Raw genomic sequence first — 13,143 nt, forward strand, 5'->3', positions numbered from 1 at the left:
CAAAAAAATTCTCGAAAAAGAAAAAAGAAAAACTCGCCTAAGCTTGTTCCAGTTCCTAACCATGGCACACCAACCCATGCCTCCACTTCCCGCCCAACCAAAGTCTCCTCGCTGTGGACCTTGTGTTAGATTTTTATTCTACTCCCTCTTTTCACTTTTATAAGACCTTGAAGACGTTTCAGACAATGTACAAAACAGCCCAATTTGAGTTGTCTGAAATGACATATAAAAGTGAACGGAGGGAGTAGTTCATTTGCGTATCAGCAGCAGCAGTATTTGTTTTTTGAATGAAGGGGGTCGATTGAATAGTAGTCATTTGTTGTATGGAAATCAAATCCATTTAATATAGAAGCAAATATAAACCAATAACAATTCTTGGGCTGCTGGAAACAAACTTTTGGTATGCTAGAGGCAAATTCTGTGAAACATTTTTCTCTCTCAGTTGGGCTCTAATTACTTTGAGAACAAATTCAGTTACACTGCCATGAGGAGTACACGTACGAACCAGTTGTAATCTGTGACTCAAGGACAGTTCCTTGTGATGTGAACTTGACTGGCAACAGGTACACCATTTAAAGATGCGTATAATGTTTATTTTGATAAGCAGAACATAATAGAAGACTCAGGACGCAGATGAACAGGAATCGTCCCATGCTATAAATTGATCATCCATCCATCTATCAACTACCCACTAACATATAGCTCTGACACACAAAAAACGCCACACCCCTGTCCAAAAGACTCACCTCACAAAAGCCCCCCAAAAGTTGATCCTGCCGGCGCCAAGGACGATGGAGGTGGCGATTGGCGCGGCACGTGGGCTCGTCGGCAGGATAGTGAATCTGTTGTCCAACGACCTTGTGCAGGCGTATGTCGCCAGTGCTGAGCTCGGCCTCAACTCCGAGAAGATCAAAGATGATCTGATGCGCACACAAGTGGTGCTGCGGGAGGCCCAGCGTAGAGGCGTGATCAACAACCCCAGTTTGGAGGAGCTGCTGCACAAGCTCCACACCAAGGTGGGCAAGGCGGAGGACGCGCTGGACGAGCTCCACTACTTCATCATCCAGGACCAGCTCGACGGCACTCAGTACGCGGTGCCGGATCTGGGCAATACCCTCTGGGGTCATGCTCGCCACATCCGTCATGCCATTCACCATACCATCGGTAACTTCATCCTTCCATGGTTTTGTTGTTGGCTGCTGCAAGATGATGATCATGGTGCTGCTGCTATGAATGATCCTAACAATACAGCCAACCCTGGTAGAGGTAATGATGGTTCAGTTACTAAGTTGTCATTCGATAGAGTGGCCGTGTCCAATAAAATCAAACAAGCGATAGAGGAAATGCACTCCCTGTGTGACCAATTCTTGGAGTTGCTCAAAATAATCCCAGACCATAGCACCACTACTACAACTGTCAACCTAAAACGACCTCTCACAGGATCAATCACTGCACAAGAAAATTTGTATGGGAGGAGAGACCTGTTTGAGCAGACCATAAAAGATCTCATCACCAATTGCACAAATAGCAATAAAACTCTTTCAGTTATGCCTATAATTGGTCCAGGGGGTATTGGAAAAACAACTTTTGCTCAACACTTGTATAAGGATGAAAGGGTAGAAGAGCACTTCCCTGTCAGAGCTTGGATATGTGTCTCAACTCATTTTGATGTGCTCAAGCTCAGTCAGCAGATCCTTAGCCAAATAGAAGAAAAAAACAGCGCATATAAAATATCAAGTTCAAACCAGCTCCAGAAATCCATTCAAAAGAGGATCAAGTCAAAAAGGATTTTAATTGTCTTTGATGATATATGGGAATGCACTACTCAGGACTGGGAAACCCTGCTAGCTCCTTTGGGACAGGGCGAAACCACAGGTAACATGGTTCTCGTCACAACTCGGTTCCCGTCTAAAGTTGATGATGTGAAAACAACCAACCCCATTATGCTCAAAGGCCTTGAGCCGGATGGTTTTTTAACATTCTTCAAAGGATTAATATTTGAAGGAGAAAAACCCGAGAAAAAACATGGATTAACTAGTCTTGCAAAGGATATTGCCAAGAAATTGAAGGGTTCGCCTCTAGCAGCCCAAACAGTTGGTCGGCTATTGAAGAATGACCTACGTGAGGAACATTGGATGGCAGTTCTCAAAGATAATGAATGGCAAAAACAAAAAAATTATGATGATATTATGCCATCTCTAAAGATTAGCTATGATTACCTTCCTTTCCAACTGAAAAAATGTTTCTCATGTTTTTCCCTATTTCTAGAAGACCATAGGTTTAGCAATCTAGAGATTACATGTTTTTGGAGTGCATTAGGGATCATTGAAAAATATGAGAATTACATGGAAGAACTTTTGAAAAATGGTTTTCTCGTGAAGGAGAATGATCGTTGGTCAAATCAACAGTACTATGCGCTGCATGATTTATTGCATGAACTAGCTCAGAGTGTCTCGTCACAAGAATGCCTAAATATATATAGCAATGCAAGCTTTAGAGCTAATGATGTCCCAAAATCCATTCGTCATTTGTCCATCACCATGAAAGACAAATACGTTGAGACTTCTAGGATAGAAATGATTAAATTAAAGAGCAAGGTAGACATTGCAAATTTGCGTGCTCTAATGATTTTTAGAAAATATGAGGAACAAATTGATGAGGTTATAGAAGACACATTCAAGGAAATGGAGGCTCTTCGTGTTCTTTTTATCGAAGTCAAATCCCCAGAATCTTTACCACATTTCTTTCCAAAACTTATCCACCTACGATACCTAAAAATTAGTCCATCAAATTTTGGTTCAGAAGTGACTATCCCTAGCACACTTCCAAGATTTTATCACTTGCAATTATTGGACCTAAGTGATTGGTATGATCAAAGTATTAACTTACCTAAAGACATTAACCGCCTTAGCAATTTATGCCATTTTATTGCCGAAAGAGAAGTCCATTCCAATGTTCCTGAGGTAGGAAAGATGAAGAATTTAAAGGAGCTTAAAGAATTCCATGTCAAGAAAGGGAGTGATGGATTTGAATTAAGTGAGTTGGGGGATTTAACAGTGCTTGGAGGAGAACTCAGTATATATAATCTTGGAAATGTGGCAACCAAGGAAGAGGCCAGGAAAGCCAAGCTTGTGTCAAAAGGTGATTTGAAAGAGTTGAGGTTGGTTTGGGGAGAATTGGATGCGTCGGAATCATCTGATGGTGCATCGGAATCATCTGATTCCCTTGATGGTCCAACAGAATCATCTAGTGCCCTTGATGGTACAGCAGAATTATCTGATGTTCTTGGTGGTCTTGAGCCACATCCTAATCTGCAATCACTTGGCATTATAAACCATGGTGGTTCAGTCGGTCCTCATTGGTTGTGTGATCACATGAGCATAAAGATGCTTATTTCTCTTCACCTAGAGGGTGTGTCTTGGTCCATTCTTCCACCTTTTGGGCAGTTATTGCATCTCAGATCACTCACATTGATTCACATTTCTACACTTGTTCAGATCAGACCAGGCATTGTTGGGGTTACGGCTAGAAGTTTTATGCAGTTGAAGGAGATTGTTCTTGATTCTTTGTCAGAATTTACTGAGTGGGTTGGGACACCTAATGCCCATTCATTTTCAATGCTTGAAAGAATTGTTTGCAGAAAATGTCCCAATCTCTATTCACTACCGTTCCTACAGGATTGCCCTGCGGGCTCTTATAACCATCTGTTGAAACTTGAAATTACTGGTTGCCCAAAGTTGCCTATGCCGGTCATGCCTCACACTTGCACACTAACTGAAGTTACTGTGTATAGTAGGCGTACTGGGAAGATGGTGTACGCCAACCATAATTTGTATTTGACGAGGTATAGCAGTGCAGTCGCCTGGCACAATATGGCCGGCAAAGTATAGAGCATCACATTTAAAGCAGGATCGACTATCCCATGCATAGACCTCCAAAGTTTAACCTCCCTCGAGAAACTTGAAATTGAAGGATACTCAAGCAAGCAGTCGATGGCATCGCTCTCGTCCCTTACGTCTCTCACCTATCTAAGCATACAAGATTGTAAGAATTTCAAAGTGGATGGGTTTAATCTTCTCATGGCTTCCAACCACAAGGTTTTGGCGGTCCACAACATAATTGAAAATTACCCTCACTCTGTAGCCGCGGATCTTCTCTCGGAATTGGCGGTGGAAATAACAAGGAGTAAAAAGTTATTACCACCTACAGCTGGCTCTTTACTCCAGTTGGAAAGACTTGATGTGGATAGCATCTCAGTTGTGCTTGTTGCTCCAGTTTGTCAACTACTCGCCGCTACCCTGAAGGAGTTAGTGATCACGTGTGATCGAGAGGTGGAGAACCTCACGAAAGATGAAGAGAAAGCGCTTCAGCTCCTCACCTCACTCCAAGAACTAATTTTTTGGAGGTGCCGGCGTCTGCGGTCCTTCCCTCAAGGGTTACACGGCCTTCCTTCTCTCAGGACACTAGAAGCCATCAGCTGTCGAAAAATCCGACCGCTGCCCAAGAAGGGATTCCCCACTTCTCTGCGGGAGCTATCAATAAACGAATGCAGTCGCAAGCTACACAATCAAGCCAAGAAACTAAATCGAAGAAATTTGTCTGTAAGCTCCTAGCCCAAGGTAACACGCCGGCTGTTCTTACCATTTCCCTTCTTCTCTATTTATTACTACATATATAGTACTAAATTGTGAATTCTGGCAGGCTTGCTAGCACAGCTATGTACTATGTCAGGCATTCAAATTTCTAGCTCGGCGCAATGTGTAAATATATTGTGAATCCTTTCAGCCTAGGTATCTACTCTTCTGGAGACGGCCATATATCAGCAGCTGGATGAGTTATGTCCTACACATGCATGTGCAACAAGTTAGGTTCTCCAATACACCACGGGAGTAAAATTAAAGATCAGGCTAGGAAATTAGGAGGAACATAAGACCCAGATTTACGAGTACAAATTCAAGGTAACACTTGCTGCCTCCAAAGATTCACTTCATTTGTTATTTTCATGTGTAAGTGCATCTAGTGCCCCTTAGTGATTTTGGTGTATTGAAGACTTATAGGTTAAGGGATTAATGCATTTGTGAGTGTACACAGGTCTATAAGTCTATGGGGAGTTTGATATTTACAGGGAAAGTCGACCCCGAAAAATGAATATCTTCGACTGAAGATTTTGGTATTTCTGAAGACTTTCATGAAGACTTTGAAAGTGAAGAAATTGGTGTATCCGTGAAGACTTGATATTCATGCGAGGAATATGAAGCTTGAAGACTTTCGCTTTCATAGTTTTGTTTTTCTCTTTCTTGAGTCATAGGAAACACCGTACTGTTAAAGGGGGTCGAGGAAATACTAAGGAAAAATTTCCATGTGATGCTCAACTCAAAATCCTACACCTACCAAACCCTTCGAGTGAAGCCTTTGGAAATCTCATACAGTTCATTCAATTTCTTCAGTGAGAGAGACGAAGTTCTTCTGGTCGCTGAGGAATTTGTTCTGACTAAGGAGTTAGGAATTCGCCAGTGCGGATTGCCTACACAGTGAGGATCATGATAGCCCTCAGGAATTTGATAGTCAAATTTCCGACTGTTGTTGTGCTACGCGCCAGCTGTCCCAAAATATCTTATCCACCTAACGGTCATATCAGACAAGGGCATTTATGTCTTATCATGTCGGGCTGCTCCCTAGGCTATAAATAGCCACCCCCTTCAACCACTAGCTGGTTGGCTGCTCCGAGAGAAACTGACACTTGTCATTTGAGAGCAACCCATCCTCCGAGGACTTTGAGTGAAAATCATCCAGTGAGGAAAATCCCAAACCCAAACACCTACAAACCCCAAAGTGATTGAGCATCACTGAAGAGATTGATCCTGCATGGATCTGACGCTTGTTACCTTTGAAGACTGTGCTTCTTCCAGACGGTTAGGCGTCATGGTCTAGAGCATGCAAGAGGAATTGTGGATTGCCGAGTGACCGAGTCTGTGAAGGTTTGGAAGTCGCCTGTAGACTTACCACGAGTGATTGGACGAGATCTGTGTGATCTTAGTTCAAGGAGAATACGATGAGGACTTGGTGTCCTGAGCTGCGTGCTTAGTGACCGAGTGTCCGGGACTGCGTGTCCTCGAGTTTAAATACTCAGCCGCTCCAACCAGACATACAACTGAGACAGCAGTTGGAACTGGTCTAACAAATCATTGTCTTCACCAACCTTACTGGTTCTATTTCCTCAACTCTTTCATTTCCTCATTACTGTGTTGAGTGATTGTTCATATCTGTGTTTGAAGACTTTGACTAAAGACTTTCTCAATTTCCTCAGTTCAATTTCTTCAGTCTGTTTGTCTTCATCTTGTGTTATCCTGTGTTTACGCTTTCTGTACTCTGTGCTTGTCGTCATTTCATCATGATGACTATGTATGTATCCTGTTATGCTTACTTCTGAGTACTTATTCCGCTGCTAGTAGTTCTTCGCTAAGGAATTTCCTCACCGGTAAATTCCTCAGTGAAGAATTCAAAAAAATCGCCTATTCACCCCCCCCTCTAGTCGATATAACGCACTTTCAATTGGTATCAGAGCAAGGTACTCCCTTGTTCTGTGTGATTTTGGTTTAACCACCTGGAGTTTTAGTTATGTCGACCGCAGGTATGATCAAGGTCTCCGCTGGGTGTCCTACCTTCGATGGCACGGACTACCCCTACTGGAAGAATAAGATGCGAATGCATCTTGAAGCAATTGACAACGATCTCTGGTACGTTGTGGAAAATGGTGTTCCCTCAGTCACACCTTCTCTGAATGCTGCTGATGTGAAGAGATTCAAGCAACTCGATTCTCAAGCGAAGAATATCATATGTGGTCATCTGAGTAAAGTACAGTATGGTAGAGTGAGTGCTTTGGAAACTGCTAAGCTTATCTGGGATAGGCTCTCCAAAGTAAACGAAGGAGTCTCAACTCAACGTGACTCTCGTGTTGACGTTCTTCGCAATCTCTTCAACCGCTTCAAAAGACTCGACAATGAAAATGTTCAGCAAACCTTCGATCGCCTCACTGACATCTCAAATGAGCTTCAAGCGCTTGGCGCCACTGGCATCACCGACCATGAGGTGGTGAAGAAATTGCTGAGATCGCTAGATTCCTCATTTGATACTCTGGCACTGATGATTCAAGAGTGAGCTGATTACAAGTCACTAGATCCAGCTGATATCCTCGAGAGGCTAAATACTCATGAGTTCCAGCTTGCTGAAAAGAGAGATCTCTATGGTTCAAGCTATGGCAAAACACGTGCCCTGAAGGCCAAGGCTGTGTCTGAATCTGAATGTGAAGACTCTGGTAGTAGCATCGGTGATCCTGAAGAATTGAGCCAGGAGCTAGCACTGCTCGTGAAGAAGTCCCAGAAGTTCTCAAAACGTGGTCGCTTTGGAAAATCCTCAAGAAGCAGTGATTCCTCATCAAGTGACTATAAGAGAAGACTTTGCCACAAATGCAACAAACCTGGTCACTATATTCAGGATTGTCCTCAATGGGAAAAGGAATTAAAGAAGAAGAAATACAAGGATTACAGTTCTGATGACGCTAAGAAGAAGAAGAAATCTTCAAAATCTTCATCATCAAAATCCTCGAAGTCTTCATCTCACAAGAAGAGCAGTTCCAAGAAGGCTCGGGCATTCATTGGCAAGGAAATGGACTCTGAAGCCGAATCTAAGGAACATGAGGAAGAGGAGGCTTCTGAGGAGTCCGAGTCGGTTGTGGCGAGTTTGGCTCTCGCTACTGCTTTCGTCAGCAAGTCTATCTTCAACTCTGAAGAAATTGACCGCACCAACAAGACTGACGAAGACAATGATGACTACGCTTCCACCTATTGCTTCATGGCAAAAGGTGCCAAGGTAACAAAATACCCCTCCTCTGAATCTAGTGAGGATGAATCTGATGAAAATCTTAAGCCGAGTTACTCTAAACTTGCTAAGATTGCTGTGAAACAACAAAAGGCTATTGGAAAACTTCAAAACATGCTAGACAAAAGTGATGATATGTTGGGTGATGAAATGGACCACACTAAAGACTTAACTGAAAATCTTCAGAGACTTCATTCTAAGTTTGACAACCTTCCAAGTCATCATAACACTCTCTTATCTGATCACAAGAAGCTTTCTTATGAATTCCTTCAAAGAAAGCAAGATCTTGAGAAGCTAAGAGTGAGTCATGATGATCTTCTGAAGGATCGCAATTCATTACTTGCTCAACAAATCAGCGCTACTCAAGAAGAATTTGTTCCTCCCTTCTTAAAGTGCATTGAACATGAATCTGCTAATTCTTCACCTGAATGTTCAAATGCTTCAACTGTTACAAATTCTTCACCTGCCTCTGCTACCACTAATTCCTCATCTGAGGACATTGCTAGTATCACTAACGATGCAGGGCTGAAGGAATTGTACACGACAGGCATGTACAAAAGCCTCAAAGGGCATCAGATTCTTTGTGATGTGCTCAATAAGCAGATCCTCAACAGAAACCCTAGGAAAGAGGGTATTTCCTTTGAGAGGAAACTCAATGCTGATGGAACATATTGGAAGCCTGAGCAGTACCCCAAAACCTCATGGGTTGCTGCAAAGGGACCTCCAGTTGATCCATCTAACTTATCTGGCTTTACATGTGAATCTTCTCATTCTTCTGATGAGTCATTTGACTCCAACTATAAACTGTTCAAAAATCAGAATGGTGAAGTATTTGCTTGATATGTTGGCACTAACTGCAGGAACGGTTCCCCTATGAAGAAAATCTGGGTTCCCAAAAGTTATGTTGAAAGTCTTCAAGTGAATGTCCTCATGACACCACCTGTGAAGAACAGGAACCCCAGATCCAATTCTTCATATGGACCAAATTCCTCATATGGATCAAATTCCTCAAATGGATCAAAGTCCTCATATGATCATCATCGTGCTAACCCCTCTGTTTCGCAGGGTAGAGCTAAGGGCTATGAATATGCGCATTATTCTTCAAATCTTTATGTTCATAAGTCCTCGAAGAATTTCTCTAATTATTTATATGCTTACCCTAACCCCTCTTATGTGAAACGAAATGGATTGGCCTCAATGCCACCTTTCTCATATGGTGCTCACAGAGTGATGAACTCTTTGCCACCCCTTCAGATGTGGGTGGTGAAGAAAAAGAATTAATCTCTTATGCAGGGTCTGGTCTCCAGACGTGTTTTAAATGTCTGAAGAATTTGCTGGAGGCCTAACAAAAATGCCTGAAAGGACGCAGGCGAATCATGATGAAATGAACTTTCATTTCACACGTCCTCATACTGAAATATCTATTTTACTGATTGATGAAAGTCATCTGATGAACTTGATATCATATTCTTCACTGATGAAGTATATGAGATCGTAAGTTGCACTAATTCATCTGCAGGATGATCAGCCCAAAGCCAACGAGTGGGTTCTAGATAGTGGATGTACAAATCACATGACGAGTGACAAGAGTCTATTGATGGATGCTCCTTTATCACCGTCACATTTGAAGCACATCATCTTCGCTGACAAAGGCAAAAGTCAGGTATTGGGCCTAGGTAAGGTTGCGATCTCAAAGGATCGACACATGGACAAAGTCATGCTTGTCAAGTCCTTAGGATACAACCTCATGTCTGTCTCAATGCTTTGTGATCTTGATATGGTTGTTGTCTTTGGAAGATATCGATGTGTTGTGATCATGGAAGCTGACTATTCCAAAGTCTTCAAAGGCTTTAGGAGAGGAGATCTGTATATTGTTGATTTCTCTATAGGACCACAACCAACAATGTACTTGCTTGCAAAAGCTTCAGAAGGCTGGCTATGGCATCGACGACTTGGTCATGCTGGCATGAGGAATCTGAACACGCTTGCGAAGAAGAAGCATGTCATTGGCATTGAGAATGTCAAATTCCTCAATGATCACTTATGCGGAGCTTTTGAAGCTGGAAAGATGACAAAGGCCAAGCATCCAGCGAAGACTATCATGACCACTACTCGTCCATTTGAATTGCTTCACATGGATCTTTTTGGTCCTAATAATTATTCTGCTGTTTCAAATGATGCATCTCTATATGGCTTTGTTATTATTGATGACTATTCTCGTTACACATACATTGTCACTTACAAACATGAAGTGCAGGAAATCTTCAAACGATTTTCCTCGAGGGCTTCAACCAACTTTGGTGTGAAGATCAAGCACATCAGAACTGACAATGGAACCGAGTTCAAGAATTCCGGTCTTGATGGCTATCTTGATGGACTTGGTATTACTCATGAGTTATCTGCTCCTTATACTCCTCAACAGAATAGCATCGTGGAGCGCAAGAACAGAACCCTCGCTGAAATGGCTCGCACTATGCTTGATGACTACAAAACACCTCGTCGTTTTTGGATTGATGCAAATGATACTGCGTGCCACATCATCAATCTGGTATATCTTCACAAATTCTTCAAGAAGACTGCATATGAACTCCTCACTGACAAGAAACCCAATGTGAGTTATTTCAAAGTCTTCGGTGCTAAATGTTGGATTAGAGATCCTCATCACAATGCTAAATTTGCACCGAAAGCACATGAAGGTTTTATGCTTGGTTACGGAAAGGACTCGCACACCTACAGAGTCTTCAACAACGTTCTGCACAAGGTTGTTGAAACTCTAGATGTGCGGTTCGATGAAACTAATGGCTCGCAAAGAGAGCACCTACCTTCTGTGATAGATGAACCAGAACCTGAGGATTCTATCAAGTTCAAGGCTACTGAGGATGTTATTCCTACCGAAGAATCTGTTGAAGAATTCATTTCGGAACGTGAAGAAAACCGAGCTGGTGCACCTGATGAAAATGCTGAAGAAAATGGTGCTGAAGAAAATGCTGACCAAATTCCTCAACGACAACCAGCTCATCCGCGCATTGCAAAAGAAGTGCAAGTGGAAAAGATCATCGATGACATTCGAGCGCCAGGTTCTCTCACACGCTCAAAAGCTTCACATTTATCTAACTTTTGTGGGCACTATGCTTTTGTCTCTATTACAGAGCCCACTAAGGTAGATGAAGCATTTCTGGAGCCTGAGTGGATTCAGGCCATGCAAGAAGAATTACATCAGTTCGAGCTCAACAATGTCTGGGAACTGGTCAAATGTCCAGATCCTCGCAAGCATAATATCATCGGCACAAAGTGGATCTACCGCAACAAGCAAGATGAAAATGGCCTTGTGGTGCGGAATAAGGGATGACTTGTACCTCAAGGCTACACACAGGTTGAAGAAATTGATTTCGATGAAACTTTTCCACCTGTTGCTAGACTTGAGGCTATTCACATATTACTTGCTTATGCTAACCATCATAATATTATCTTACAACAAATGGATGTGAAAAGTGCATTCCTCAATGGTAAGCTTGAGGAAGAAGTATATGTTGCTCAACCCCCAGGTTTTGAAGATCCAAAGAATCCTAACAAAGTCTTCAGACTCAACAAGGCTTTGTATGGCCTCAAACAAGCCCCTCGGGCGTGGTATGACACTTTGAAGGAATTCTTCATGAAGAATGGCTTCACACCCGGTTCACTCGAGCCTACTCTCTTTACTAAATCTTATGATGGTGAACTGTTTGTGTGCCAAATATACGTTGATGATATTATCTTTGGTTGTACTGACCAATATTATAGTGATGAATTTGCCTATATGATGAGTGAAGTATATCAAATGTCTATGATGGGAGAGTTGAAATTCTTTTTAGGTCTTCAAATTCGTCAACAGCACAATGGTATATTCATATCTCAGGAGAAATACCTCAAGGAAGTTCTGAGGAAATTCGGCATGCAAGACTGCGAAGGCGTTAAAATTCCTATGCCCACAAATGGCCATCTATGCACTGATGAAAATGGTATTGACTTCGATCACAAGGTATACCGCTCCATGATTGGTTCATTATTGTACTTATGTGCATCTAGGCCAGATATAATGCTTAGTGTTTGCATGTGTGCCCGATTTCAAGCTGCACCGAAGGAAGCACACCATAAGGCTGTGAAGCATATTCTTCGATATCTAGCTCACACACCAACACTAGGATTATGGTACCCCAAGGGCTCTACTTTTGATCTCATTGGATATTCTGACTCTAACTATGCTGGTGACCGTGTGGACCGCAAGTCAACATCCGGTACTTGTTATTTCCTCAGATGATCTTTGGTCTGTTGGTCCTCGAAGAAACAGAACTGCGTATCACTGTCTACTGTAGAGGCTGAGTACATTGCTGCTGGTTCGTGTTGTGCTCAACTACTATGGATGAAGAAAACCCTCAAGGACTACGGCATCAACGTGAAGAATGTGCCTCTCCTCTGTGACAATGAGAGTGCAATCAAGATTGCTCACAACCCAGTTCAGCACTCGAAGACAAAGCACATTCAGATTCGTCATCATTTTCTTCGTGATCATGTGTTGAAGGGCGACATCTTCATCGAGCATGTGAAGACTGAAGAACAACTAGCCGATATCTTCACAAAGCCCTTGGATGAGAAGAGATTTAGCAAGTTGCGGTGTGAGTTAAATATCTTAGAATCTTCGAATGTTCTCTGAAAAGGACACACATCCTGACACTTATGCAAAATTGATGACTTAGATGTGCAACACATGAAGAAACGTTTTTCTTCAATCAATGAAGAATAACACTCTAAGTGTGAAGAAATTAATGAAGAATTTGATTCTCAGAACCCTACGACAATTCTACGCGGTGTCTGAAATCATCATTCTTATACGGTGGGTCACGCCACCACCAATGTTGAAAATCTTCATTTTTGAAATTCCTCAGTTTTTGAAATTCTTCATTTTTTTTAAATTCTTCAACTTTGCAAAATCTTCAATGTTTCCGTCGTTTTTCTTCATTGGCGATATATATATATATATATATATATATGTGTGTGTGTGTGTGTGTGTGTGTGTGTGTGTGTGTGTGTGTGTGTGTGTGTGATCGGACCCTTCCCCCTCTATGCTATACTCAACCAAGTCTATTCACAAATTCTTCATGTGCGTTCTATTTGAAACTCGTTCAAAATCTTCACTGTGTCTTTGACAGCTGAAGAATTTGCGAACGGAACTTTAAAACTAATCTTATCCAAATTTTCGGTTTTTACCGCTCAAACCGTTCCGAATCC

The 13,143-nt window shown here is 42.1% G+C and overlaps 1 pseudogene; it reads left to right on the forward strand.

Annotated features, from left to right (window-relative positions):
* The first annotated feature begins 791 nt into the window (after positions 1–791).
* Positions 792–4,613, forward strand: LOC119339724 (annotated as a pseudogene).
* The last annotated feature ends 8,530 nt before the right edge of the window (positions 4,614–13,143 follow it).

The sequence above is a fragment of the Triticum dicoccoides genome, chromosome 7B, assembly GCF_002162155.2.
Source record: "Triticum dicoccoides isolate Atlit2015 ecotype Zavitan chromosome 7B, WEW_v2.0, whole genome shotgun sequence".
Taxonomy (NCBI): Eukaryota; Viridiplantae; Streptophyta; class Magnoliopsida; order Poales; family Poaceae; genus Triticum; species Triticum dicoccoides.